Consider the following 14,469-nt stretch of genomic DNA (forward strand, 5'->3'; position numbering starts at 1 on the left):
TACTTGGCCCAGATTCTCGGAGAATAGTCATACGAACAGTAGTACATTGAATAATAATAATGGCATGAATAAACCTATTGGTATAGTCAACTCTAATGATAAATCTGATATGGTTACTGATATTATGCCAAATAATCAAACTGAGAACAGAATGAGTACCTCTGAGAAACAAATTTCTGGAGTGAACACTGCTAATGATATTGTGGAAGTTTCAAATGTTTTAAATGTTTCTAATGACAATGTAATGTTGAATGCACAACCTAAAGAACAACAGGTAGTGCGTAGTAAAATACGTTATGTTAGCCATGAACTGTCACACCCTTTCCCGATAGCAGAGCAGAGATACAAGGGAAGAGAACGCTCAATGAGCAGGGGCAGGCAAAAGAGAAAGGCCCCGATGACAGACATGAGAGAGCCCACGCTCAAAAAAATGTGGGAGAAACTAACATAGTACTTAATTTATCACATAGACCTTTAAATAGCCTAGAGTTAGATGTGTTAAACAAGGGTCTATCTTATGTTCCTTCCAAAATGAGTTCTATTACAGATTCTGTTTTAGACCTGAAAATGTTTACAAGAAATTTACAATTAAAGGTGATGTTTTCCAGTAATAATAATGTACCTAAGAGCTTTGATATTAAAAAACCAAGTTTAATGATACCCAACTTACAGTCCACTATAGATGTATTTAGTAAAGCAGTAGAGAAAGATCTATATATATTACATAAAAATCCAACTAAGAATATTAGAAATAATTTAACTTTTAAACAGCAACAAGCACTACATGGACTCATCTCAGATAACAACATATGTATCAAACCAGCGGACAAGGGTGGTCCGATAGTTATACTGGATAGGACTGAATATGAATGTTATATGTTGGAGATGCTTAGTGATACTGATTTTTATCAGATTATATCTAAGGATGAAATTAAGAGAATTATTTACAATATACATAATACTTTAGAAGATATGTATAAATTAGGCATAATGGATTATAAGCTGCTTGATTATCTTACATTAGATGAATGTACAATTCCGATCATAAAGGGAATACCAAAAATACATAAAAATCCGGTGAAACCACCATTAAGACCTATAGTATCTGGTCGCGGATGGGCCACGGAAAATATTTCCTTTTATGTAGAGAAAATGTTGAAACCATATGTGGCTGGAAATAATACGATACTAAGGGACTCTAGAATGTTCCTATTAGATCTCTATGAAGTTACCAAAACTTATACAGAACATATGGATTTACTGATGGTCACAATGGATGTTAATTCACTATTTACAAATATACCTAATGACCAGGGACTGAATAACATACAAATGTATTTAGCCACTCATACCAACTTAACACCTGTAATGATGGATTTCTTGTGTTCATTATTAGAATTAGTATTGGAAAGCAATGTCTTTATATTTGCGGATACTCTATATCTGCAAAAGAATGGCGTAGCTATGGGCACTGCTTGTGCCAATAGCTACGCCAATCTGGTAATGGCTAACTGGGAGGAACAAAAATTATTTACCCTAGACAGTTATAAGAGACATGTTATTTTCTACAAGCGGTTTGTAGACGATCTTTTCTTTCTCTGGAAGGGTAAAGAAGAAGAACTTTATAATTTTGAGAAGGAAGTGAATGCATTGACAACATTTCTGAAATTCACTATGACTTTTTCAGCCCACATGATATCCTTTTTGGATGTAAATGTCTGGCGTCTCCCTAGTGGTCATTTCAATACTAACACGCATAGGAAGTCATGCTACAGAAATAATTTATTAAACAGGGACAGCATGCACCCACCACACATATTCAGAAATATAATAAAAGGACAAGGCATGCGCTTATCTCGTCTGACATTGGACGATAATAAATTTGAAGAAGAATTGAGAGATATGGAAACAAGGCTTGGTGAGAAGAATTACAGAACTAAAGAAATTAATGACATTCTTGAAGAGGTTAGGAATTTGAGGCGAGATAGGGCAGTACCAATTTTTTCTGAAGCAGGTGTGGAGGTGTACAATAGGGATAATAATAGTACATTAAACAACCATAGTGACGTAGTTAGATATATAACTTACTACACGCAGGATATACATTCTATTAAAGAATCCATCATTAAACATTGGGAAATTTTGAAGTTGGATCCGGATGTATCTAAACACATTGGAGATCATCCTAATTTCACATACAGGAATAAAAATAGTTTATACCAATTATTATGTTGTTCGGAAGCTAGGAACAACAATAATTCTGAAGAATTTAGGGGCACAGTACCATGTAGTAAATGTAATTATTGCATTTATGTTAAAAATATTTTTATGTTCATACACCCCACTACAGGTGATTCTATTTCAATAAAAGCTAATGCTAATTGTGAGACTAAGAATCTAGTCTATTTAGCTAGATGTAATTTTTGCCCATCGTTTTACGTGGGTAAAACTAATCGTATGTTTAAACAACGTATATGGGAACATTTATACCAGATACGCATAAAATCTGAAGTAAATGCCTTATCTAAACATGTACAGGCAACAGATGATAGGCATGTTTTCTCCTTTACTGCACTACAAGTACTTGAGCCATCCATCAGAGGGGGTGACATTAAAAATACAACTGAATCTGTAGAAACACAATGGATTATTAAAACTCAAGCACATATCCCCCCAGGACTGAATGATAGAGTCCCCATAAAGCCCATACTAAAAAGTAGGAGACATCGTATTTGATTATTATTATGCATACATCTTTTTAAGTAACAAATGTTTTAGTTTACATAAAGTAGTGGTGGACAATGTATTTATTTTTAGCAAATATTACTTTTTAGCAAATATTTATATTATGATTATGCATTCATTAATGTATGTATGATTTTTGCAAAGAAAGTTATCAATTTAATTTATTTTAAGTATGTATAAAACAAGTAGTTTCTAGCATGATATATATTCAACTGTATTTATAACTTTAAGACAAACACTTAGTAATTGAATAATTGTCTTTTTAAGCTAATTAATTTGTTCAGCTGACTATATATAGACAGCATTTTATCTTATGGCTTTATTAGTTTGACAAAGCTAAATGCGAAAGCGCTTACTGAGGGCCTAATAAAACTGTGATTTTATACAACTGGATGACTTCTTTGTGAATAACTGGTAAAAGGAAAGGATTCCTATCATGGTGAATTTTCTTTGAACAGACTTTATATTGATGGCAAGTGTCCGTTTCTGTTTGTGCTGAATAGCTATTTTTTTGCTTGGACACATTTGAACAATAGGTAGGTCTGAACAGACCCGATCGTTTGACACAGAGATTTTTTGACATTTTGTACGCTGCCAACACCAGGAGCATTTATTTTCTTCACTAAATGTTGTAGAACAATTGGAAAATTGGCCTAGACTACTTAAATGTCTTCTGGACTGCATGCCTTGGAGTTACCTATGAACCCATCAGCCTATGAGAACCTTTATCCAGGAGTTCACAGATTTTCTCACTTGACCCATTCTTGTTGATGAAAAACTGCATAGTTCTCTACAACTTCAACCTCTGAGTCCATATTTAATCTTTGGACCTTGCACAGACATTTCTTTCCATTATGAAAGGTTTTGACTTTGATCAGTTAATTATGTTGTTAACCATCCTTTTTGGAAATCCCCTGTACTTAGTGTTCCAACTTGTATTTACCTCAGCCTTAATAGTGGAGACAATCCCATGATCTGACTAGCACCTTGTTCACCTAACAGCGGATTTTCTCAATTTATAGCCTTCTGATTTAGATTGTGTCGAATGTATAAACAGATATACCACAACTTGTGATTGTTTTGCTCCTGCCTTTAACCAGCTGCTTTTGAAACCTAATGCAGGTGGCCCTAATAGGTTACTTTTAGCTTATGGAACTATTGCTTGTTCCTTTCTGGACCTCTTTGCCCCCCCCCACCCTTCGGTGCACCCTCACCCTGATCATCGTAAGCCATGGGTTTGACAGGGAGCACTGTGTCTGCAGGAGACAAGGACAATGACTGGAGCATAAATGGGGTACACAGGCTGCTTTGACACCAGGCTTAAGCTTGATGAAGATTATGCCATTTACCAGGGGAGATTTTATAAAAGAAGACAGTGTTCCTGTTAAAGATCTCACCTGCTTCTAATCAACTAGCTATGCTCTCTGAGTTGGCTGATCAATCCACCCACACAGCAAGTTCCTCTGAAGAATATTAGCTGGCAGCACTGTGTTTTTAGTTAGTCTGGCCTTATCGTGGACTCTATCATCTTCCACATCATGCTCAAACAGTGTTTCCAGTGCTTGTGTTGAGATTCCAGCATGGACTCAGTGTTTTTTCAGGAGATTAACTACTTGGAACTGGTTTCCTTGATATCAGGTATGTGGCCTGAATCCTTTGCTTTTAACTCTCTTAATGTGCTTGGCCCAGTGCCTTACCAAATTGTCAGTGTTTCAAGTGCTGATTTTTTCTTCCAATTTAAAGGAGTTTTTTGCCACTCCAGTTCTGATAAGCGTACCTTAGATCCTGAGAATATGGATAACTACTACTATGTTTCAAACTTCCATGCCCTATGAATACCCTGTTCATGATTAATTCCAGTACAACGTATGTGATGGAAACATTACATTTGTTTTGTTTTATATACATATTGATGGTTGATATAATGTATCATTCTGAGAAAGATCAATAAGTAAATGCATAGACAGATGGACAGATAGATTGAAAGACAGACAGAGAGAGTGGAGGTAGAGAGATAGATAGTTAAATAGATATAGGACTGGAGTAGCTGTCTTGTCAAATAACAGCCTATATCCACAGACCACGCCACAGACCCTGAAAAAATGTGTCTCAGTATAAGTTCTTTTAGTGCAGTATGTACAGCTATTGATTGCAGTCGTTTGTAGTACTCTTCCTACATTCATCACCATCCTGGATAAGTTCCTACACCAAATTAGCATAGACACTGGTCAGCATAAATTTATAATTATTGATGGCATTAGCATCAAATGGACTGGCCCCATAAAAAAGCTCCACAGAATAGCAAACTCTTATCATCTTACCTAATTGGTAGACAAAGCTGCAAGACCGAATCCAATCACAAAAAAAGTTCACTACTCTGGACGTCATTCTTCCTAACATGCCCAAAAAGCTAAAATCAGTTTAGGTTGTACCCATCACATTCATTGGTCACTGTTCAGTCAGTAGTAAATGGAAGTTACACAATTGGCTCCTGAAATTATTCTTTTGAGGCAAATTGCAAAAAACTCTGAATATACGTTCTTGCAGAACAATGACTAATAGACTAGTCTACATTCTGTCCACCTTCTACAATCAGCACAGCCTTAACCAGGAAAGATTCTGCCCACTTGAACAAGTCAGCATGTAAGGTAACTTTTCACCATGGCTTAATAATGACTTCAAAAACAAGCTCAAAGCAAAGAATAATGCATGGAAAACATGGGAAGCTGACTTGCACAGTCACAGTAAATGTACTGCATTCCAGAGACTTAGTACAGATGTTAAAATATGTGACATAATGAAGGCAACATAAATTAGAAACATACAGCAAAGTGGGACAAATAAAGCATCTGTGGCAAGTAGTAAAAATATTGTGGCAAAATATTTGCTAGTAAGGCAAACACTAAATAACTCACCAGAGATCCTGAGCAACACCATAGAATTGATTGCTACTTCATCCCATGCAACTCAGCCTCTATTTCCTAATCTGCCACAAGTATCACCATGTTCTCCACTGCACAAATACCTTTAGTATCCCCCTTTCTACTTAAAAATGATGTCTATGTGCTATTAGACAAGCTAGATTGCAATTTCATACACAACTTTCACAGTATGCATCCAAAGCTGGTGGGACCAGGTCGACAGATACTATGTCAGCCTCTCATGTTTATTTATAATGTTTCTGTTACTACTTTTACAATCCTTAATGGTTTCAGACTTGCACTTATTGCCCCACTAAGCAAAGTTCCACCACCATCAACTGCCTCACACTTTAGACCAACTGCAAATGATTACACAGCTGCAAAAGTTTTTCAAAAACGTTTACAACCAAGTTTTGGTTTATGTCAGTAAACAGGTTGAGAGGCAGCATGAGTTCCACCCCTAGGTACTGTATAATAACAGCTTTATAATGCCTTGACAGTATTACATATTAGAATATGGACAATGGACTACTAACTAAAGTGTTTGATGGCACTTTACCGTTATAATTGCTGAGATTTTGCACTTTGGGTTCCTTTTTAATGATTTAACAGTTAGGTCCACACTTTGGTGGGAGTAGAGTAGCCTGATCTCTTCTAAGCTTGGGAATGACTGAAGAAACCTAAGAGGGTGTTGCTGTGATTGGCCGGTGGGCTATTTTGCTTTTGTATTAATTTCCTACGCCTTAATAAAGTTGTCATGTTTACATGGTGTAGCTCATCACACAGCCGAGGGTAGCAGTGCCTTGCATATACCCAGGAACTTACAGTCCAACTTTGTGTTTGAAAACAATCTCAGATATTTCCTGAGCACATGGTTATATGACCAGCACCTGATTTGCACATTGCTCTGTTAGATTACATTAAGACTGTTGCTGTTAGCCAAGTAACACTTAAGCAAGCTTGCCATAAGCTTCTATGTGACCCCATTAGTATGGTTTGCACTCAGAGGAGCATTACTCCAACAGTTTTGTCTTAAACATTGTAGTTTCAATTAGCCTGGACCCAGGTGAACCTATTCTAGACCCCCACTGGTACAATTCCCCTTATAATCAAGGAAGTAAACATCTGAAACCATGGATAAGCACTTTCCTCTTGTTTATGCAGCCAGCCTGATGGAAATGGTCATCCTGAGGCAATGTAGCAGCTGTTTTCTGTTTACTGACAACCACCTAATTCATAACCAACTAAATACAGTGCATGGAAGATGAAATTATACATTATCATTGGAGGTAAGGCTCTCACATAGAGCCACTCCCACTCCAGTTATTAAAAACGTTGTCAGAAACATATAACACCACGTTCTACCTACCATTCTCACTAAAGACCAAGTACATAGACTTATATATGCTGAGGCCCTAAAAAGTAATCTACTCAAACCTCAAAGGCTCTTAAATGCAGCTATAACAATAGGAATCCTTAGCAACCCCACAAATATTCTACCAAAGCAACACCCACCATGACACAGAGAGCTTCAACTCATAGTGTCTCGACAGGTAAGCTCCTAGAGCAATAGACTTTAACAATTGGCCTAGGTTTTGGTATCATTTGATGGGAGTACAATATCTATCAGCTAGGAAGGATATGGTTGAAAGACCACCTGCTTCACCAGGGATGGTCTGTACCTGTCTGTTTTAGGCTTTTGAATATTTTCTAAAACTTTTTCCACCCTCATATTGCCTTCTTTAGGTAATGTCAACCTGATAAACCTTCCAACATCGCAAAACCTACACAGGATAATCTAAAAGTATCACTGCTCAATGCCAGGAGTGTAAGCAAAAAAACTCCATTCCCTGCAAGTTCTTCCCACCCTGGAGAATATCGATGCCTGTGTAGTTATGGACACATGGTTTAAAACTGCAGAGAGCAGACTGACAGGGCAAGACTATAATGCCTTTTGCACATTTAGACTAGCTACTACACAGGAAGGGCCAAAAGGTGGATATTTTTCAATAGTCTTCAAAAACAGTCATGCCTCAAGAATAGTAAAGCAGGGTGATGCATCTGAGCTTCTTCATATTTATCTTAGCCATAAACAGTGTTCCATACCATATAATTACAATTTATAGGCCCCCTTTTATGACCTGGGAAACCTATACCACATGCCTAAATAAATCAGAGTCGCTGTGTATTGAACCCAACAGTATACTCCTCAGTGACTTCGACTACCCACTATAAACTGTGAAACATACACAACTTCCAATACATAGGCCCAGAGATTCTTAGACTTTGTCAATACAAGTGCAATGAACCAGCTAGTCTGTACATTTACTAGGGGCATCAACATCCTAAACCAGATTCTCAAAAACATTGGGAAACTTTGCAATCACAAGCACCATGGGTAACAACATTGTTTGTCATGTTGGACATAAAGCTGTAACCTTTGAAGTTAAACTAAAACCTGCGACCCCCATCAAACCCTTGCACATTTAGGAATCATTCCAAAGCAAACCTACTACTGAATGATACCCTTGCAAAATTTCAAGCCTTCCCCAAACTACGTGAACTCTGCTGCCTATGAGGAATTGTTCACAGAGTCTCTATACTGTCATGTGAATAGCTGCACTGAGGCATCTTTACCCACACAAAATAAGCTCAGGACTAACTCAAAGACCAAGCCACCCTGGTAGAATCCCAAGATCAACAAGTTATAAGAAGAAGAAGAATAAAACCATGGCCAAAACTTAGAAATGCAATTAAAAAGGCAAGAAACACCTCATCAAACTAGATAAGCAAATTGGGAGCCTTATCAAGTCCACCACAGCCAAATTTGAGGTAATGATAGTCTTGCAGGCAAAGGACAACCACAAGGCCTTCATCAGATGTGTCTGCAAACTCAAAAGTAATACATCACAGTATGCTGAAATAATTGCAAATGGAACCACCTCTATAGAGACAGAGGATACAGCAAACATACTGGCTGATAAATGTAGCTCCAGTTTCACTTTGTTTCCTCTGTGACACATCTCAAGAGATACCCTTGACCATATCCCTCTAGATATCACCAGCAAACATGTCATCAGAGCACTCTCAGAGGCAAAACATACTGCATCTATGGGCCCACATAATAACCCAGAATGCCTCCTGAATAGCTTGAAACATAACGTTTTGAGTCCTCTAAAATCACTGTTCAGTGTAAGCCTCCTTACTGGCCTCATGTTTAATAAATGGAGGACTGCAACAGTTATCCCGCTGCATAAGGGTGAGCCATCTACTGACCTGAGAAACTACAGACCCATAAGTCTGACCACTCTCATATGTAAAGCCATCAAAAGAATTATTATGGATATCATAAATAAAGACATAGGAAACCTTCAGACACTGACTCCAATACAGTTTGGCTTTGTTAAAGGCAAATCATACCTACTCATCCTGGTGGTCTATTTTGACTAAAGTTATGAGCATGGGCAAAATAGTACATAATGCCAATATTGACCTTTCCAAAGCATTCAGAATTATTCCCTATTCAGGCATTGTTGGCAAACTCAAGAAACTAGTAGTAAATCCCCATGTCACACATTGGATTGCCAACTGGCTCACAGATTGGACACTGGGTCTTGGGATAGGGGTCTCTGCCTCCACAAAAAGGTCAACCACTAGTGGAGTCACTCATGATTTGATGTTGGAGCAGCTCCTGTTTTGGCATCTACTTTTTTGGAAGTCAAAGCTAACATCAAAGGCCAGGATTGTTTACTACTGCAAGCTTGATGCAATCATAAATCCCATAAAGGCACTAATATCTATGAAGAATGCTTGTAACAAAGTAATAATTGGTGCAAGAGCCATTGCCTAAGACTGAATTCAAAAAATGTATAATAATATCCTTTAGAAAGTCAGCCACCCAGAGAATTACCACATATCAATGCACGACTAGGAGTAGACCCAGTGGTTAGGGACTTGGGAATATATGTGGACAGTGACTTGGCCTTTGACCATCATGTCTCTACTTTTGCAAGGAAATCATTCCATATTGTGCAGCTTATAAGGAAGAGTATGGCATCCAGTCCCAAGGATGTCATTGTCTCACTGTACGTGGCCCTCATTAGGCCAGTCATTGAGCACAATGCTCCCTTCAGAATATATTTGACCAGGCATATGCACAGCTGGAGTGCCCACAGAGGTCCCTCACAAAAAGAATATAAGGTGTTAACCACAAGGAATTTTCAGACTGCCTCAAAGCCTTATCTTTATGCTCAGTCTCCTACAGACTACTGAGAGATAATCTGTGCCTGGCTTACAAGATTTTGACTAATCCAGTACTGATAGACTTGTAGCACATATACAGGTCTAACAGCATTAGAAATACCTTATCGAAAGACCTAAACCTAATTTGCAAAATAAATAGAACACGTTGCAGGGACAGGTGTGTGTCATAGAGACTCCCCTACTCTAGAACAGTTTCCTTTCCATGTGAAGCAGAGTTTGCCCCTGATCCTGTTCAAGCACAGCCTTGACTAAAGGATGGAGAACTGAAAATTTATCCACGGACTTGTACCTATGTACCTGTTGAGCAGAGTCAGCTTTGAAATCCTGTTCCATCTAAATCCAACAAGATGATCCTGAGTAATTTTTCCTGTCATTTATAAATGGGAAAAAATGTATAAGTTTAAAAAGGCATCCTAGGGCCATTAGCCTAATAATCAGCTGCAAATGCTGTTCTTTTGCAAAAACTAACAAACGGTAGGTTTTCTAGCGAGGTTTAAAAAGTACCATATTGGCAGAGTAAAAGCAACAAAATTTCAAACTTAAACTACTTTGCTAACTTCAGGTGTCCCTCAGGTTTCTGTGCTAAGCTGTCTTTTCTTCTCATTATTTTATTGAATGATCTACCATGGAATCTTCCACAACTTAACTGCATCTTTTATTGAGATGATATTGTCATTACACACACTGCACACAAGTAAATGCTATCACCAAGAGCTTATGACAGGGCTCCATGCACCTCTAGAAGTGGTTAACTCCTAAAAAACTAGTTTTAAATCCCTCAAAAACACAGCTAATATTGCTTGGAATCTAAAAATATCTTAAAACAATGCATCTGATATCATTATTACTGACTCCAAAACTATGCCACCTCCAGATTCTACTGCCCATAAGTATGGAGTCTATACCATTCTTTATCATTTATGTACACACTCAGTCACACACACATACACACACACAGAACAAGCTGTTAGCAAAGTACCAACACATCAAAAAATTGCCTACAGAATTTCTTATTGTTTTACCGGAGTAGACAGAAGAGCAATTGCTCTTTAAGTATTATACCCAGGCTTGAATAAGGGATCCTATTCACTGCCGTTCTCTCTACTTCAGCAACGGAAATCAAAACATGGAGATTTATTCCTTTCTGCAGTAGAACTGAGCATCACTGTATCACAGTAAATAAATACATGTGGCTTCTCGTCACAGTGAGAGTATCACTATTGCTAGACAAAGTTGCATTTAAATTACTTCATGGCAGATACTGCCCAATTCTGTAATAAAATCTGGTTCTCACGTAACAATCTTGCAGTCACTGAGGCTGTAAAGAAATGTCAATAATTATGCAACTCTTTCAAATTCTCCATTAATGAAAGAGATTTTTAGCAAGCATGCACCATCCTGCTGGAATAACATCCAAGATAATGTCAGACAATTTGAAAATGTAGTTCAGTTCATGCAGGAACTAAGAGATCATATGCTCAGGTAAAATGCATGTACTTCCTTTACAGATCCCAGCTAAGGAGCTCATACCATTATGTTTCTGTTCTCTGTGTACTGCCAGCCACGAATGATAGCTAATCCTGATATGAATATCCATTGCTGCCCATTGCAGTTGACATGGCCTGTACTCATTTAAAGCATTTTCGCAAAAATGGACTTTGCATGCATATTTTGTAAATACTGTCCATGGTGCTCTGCTTTAAGTGTCGTGTTTCAATGTATGTATACAGCTGAAATATCTGTATACCACCTCCTTCCTCAGTCCCAACTACAAAATGCTCTCAATGGCATATGCTGATCAGGCTTCCCTAAAAATCTAGATACTCTGGGTGACCTCAATATAAATGTGTTAGGCCCAGCATCCTCAATGGGTCCAGATCAAGGAGTCAAGCAAACAACTAGGCCAAACAAATGTTCTGAAAGTGACTCCACACTTGACTTCATAATAAGAAACATATAACACAAATTTCTCCAGGTTCATAGGTTCATGGGTAGTTACTAGGCTATCGGCCCTAGCTACAAGCCTAGCCAAAAAATGTACCCTGGCTTTCGCCACCCAAGAAAATTATTTTCCTGTGCCCCTGTCGAGCAGAGCCGCAGAAGTGATCCCCGGGGTGAATTTCCCATTTCCCATCCAATCATCAAGATTTTTCTTGAAGAGAGCTAATGAGGAGCTCTGTTTGACATAGATAGGTAGTCTGTTCCAGAGTATGGGAAGTCTCTGGGACAGGAATCTATCCCTCCAGCATGTTCTGTTTATTGTGGTGACAAGGTTTAGGTCCCTAGAGCGTGTAGCTCGGAGGGGTTGGGATTTCTTTAAGTGGAGCATGTCCAACAGCTCTGGGTTTGACATAGCTTTGTATGTTAGGCAGAGATTGCCCCGAGTAGGCGATATGTGATGGAGTAAAGCTGTAGTTTTTTGAGACGGTCTGCATAGGGCATCTGTTTGAGGCCAGTAATCCTCTTTGTGAGGTATTTCTGTGGTCTTTCCAGTTGTTGTAGATGTCTTGTGAGGTACATAACAAAAGGTGTATTGTACTCTATAATGGGTCTAATGAGTGATGAGTAGAGGGAAACAATGACCTCTTTTTTTCTGGATGAGAATCCTTTAGTGATGAGATGAGCCACGTAGAAGGATTTCCTGACCACTGTGGCGATGTGATTATCAAAGGAGAGACTACTGTCCACCTGTGTCACAAGGTCTTTTATCACATTTTTGGCATTAACTAGACTACCAGCTATGTGGTAGCTCATGGGTACAGAGTTTTTACCAAAGGGGATGACAATACACTTTTTGGCATTGAGCTTCAGGCCATGGCTTTGACACCAGGTATCGGTCTCAGTGAGGCCCTTTTGTAGTTTGTCCACATCGTTAGGAGTTTCAATTATGGCTCCTAGTTTGCAGTCATCTGCAAACTTTGTCAGCCAAAGACCTTCTGTGTTGGCCTGCACTTCAGAAAAGTAGATACCAAACAGGAGAGGACCCAGGACTGAACCCTGTGGTACTCCACTTGTCACTGGTCTGATGTCGGATTTGGAATCCGCTACTTTCACAGTGTGGGTACTGTCCATGAACCAGTTGGCAACCCATCTTGTGACATAGGGATTTATACCTAGTTTAGTGAGCTTATCTATAATTCCAGAGTGGGGGATGGTGTTGAAAGCCTTGGCGAGATCTAGATAAGCTGTGTGAACCATTTTACCCTCATCTATGGCTTTGGTGACTGCTTCAAAGAAGTCAATCAGGTTTAGAAGACATGATCTGCCTTTTACAAATCCAAACTGAGTAGGGTCCAGAGTTTGGAGATTACCAATATCTTTGTTTATGAGTTCCATGATGACATGTTCCATGGCCTTGCAGACCAGGCTCGTCAGGCTAATGGGGCGGTAGTTCCCGGTCAAAGCCCTTTCAAATAACTTTAATGACTACTGTCCAGTAGTCTCATTCTGGTCATTTAGTGCACTAAAACACCCTCAGATCATAACAGGTAGAGTAATCCCAGAAACTATGCAAAATAAATGGGATGCCCTCCTGAAAAACTTAAATCGGTCTCCATTATACATAGATACAAATCCAATGCAGCTCTGGCATGCCTTGTCAATACACTAACTCTAATACAAAACACACTATTCCCTGTAAAACTCAAGAAACGTAGGGAATATGTCTGTCCTTGGTTAACACCTGAAATAATGAAACAAAAAGATTCTATCTGGAAACTTTAGAAACAGAAGACAACAAATAATTGACTACATCAAAGATACCAGGAACTTAGAAAAAGAAACCAGAATTCAAATCACTTCTGCTAAGGCCCCTTTCTCAAAAAAGCCAGAAAGGTCTTAGACCTGCTTCAAAATATTTCTGAAAAAAAAAAAATAAAACAGCTAACAGACCTAATTACTGATTTCAGATCCACTGGAAAAAACTCAATAATAAACAACAATGATTCCTCACTTGCTAAGAAATAGAAAGACTTCTTGATTGATATTGCTGCAAATTTAAGCCATACATTTATGATGACCTTGACATCTCAACTCTTATCAAATTCCAGCACCTCCTTAGAATGCTGTAGTTCACCAAATTCGCATTGAAACAAACACCTAATCATTGGCCATCATACAGCGAAATTTGTTTCAGCGATTGACTGAATTAACTGAGGGTAAGGAAATACTTGCTCTACAGCACAATTTTGCCCTTTTCTCCACTGTAGTGCGATCTCAGAGTTGGTATATATATATATATATATATATATATATATATATATATATATATATATAGTTAGTGAGGTGTGGGAGGCCAGCCTCCCCCCCACTTGGGTGGGTTTGATTTGCTTAGCTGTCAGTCCATTGTGTTGTAGGGCAAGTATTTCCTTGCCCTCTGTAAAGTCAGTGAATCGCTGAAACAATTTTCACTAAATTGGGGTTGATGATTAGGTGTTCGCTGCAATGCAATTTCGGCAAACTAATATAGACCCATTAAAACAATATATCTCAGCACACTGCAGTCCCACTTTCTATTGCACAGAAATCATAGTTAAACTAA

Source organism: Protopterus annectens, chromosome 6.part1 (assembly GCF_019279795.1).
Source record: "Protopterus annectens isolate FY-2018-M chromosome 6.part1, PAN1.0, whole genome shotgun sequence".
In the NCBI taxonomy this organism is placed as follows: domain Eukaryota; kingdom Metazoa; phylum Chordata; order Ceratodontiformes; family Protopteridae; genus Protopterus; species Protopterus annectens.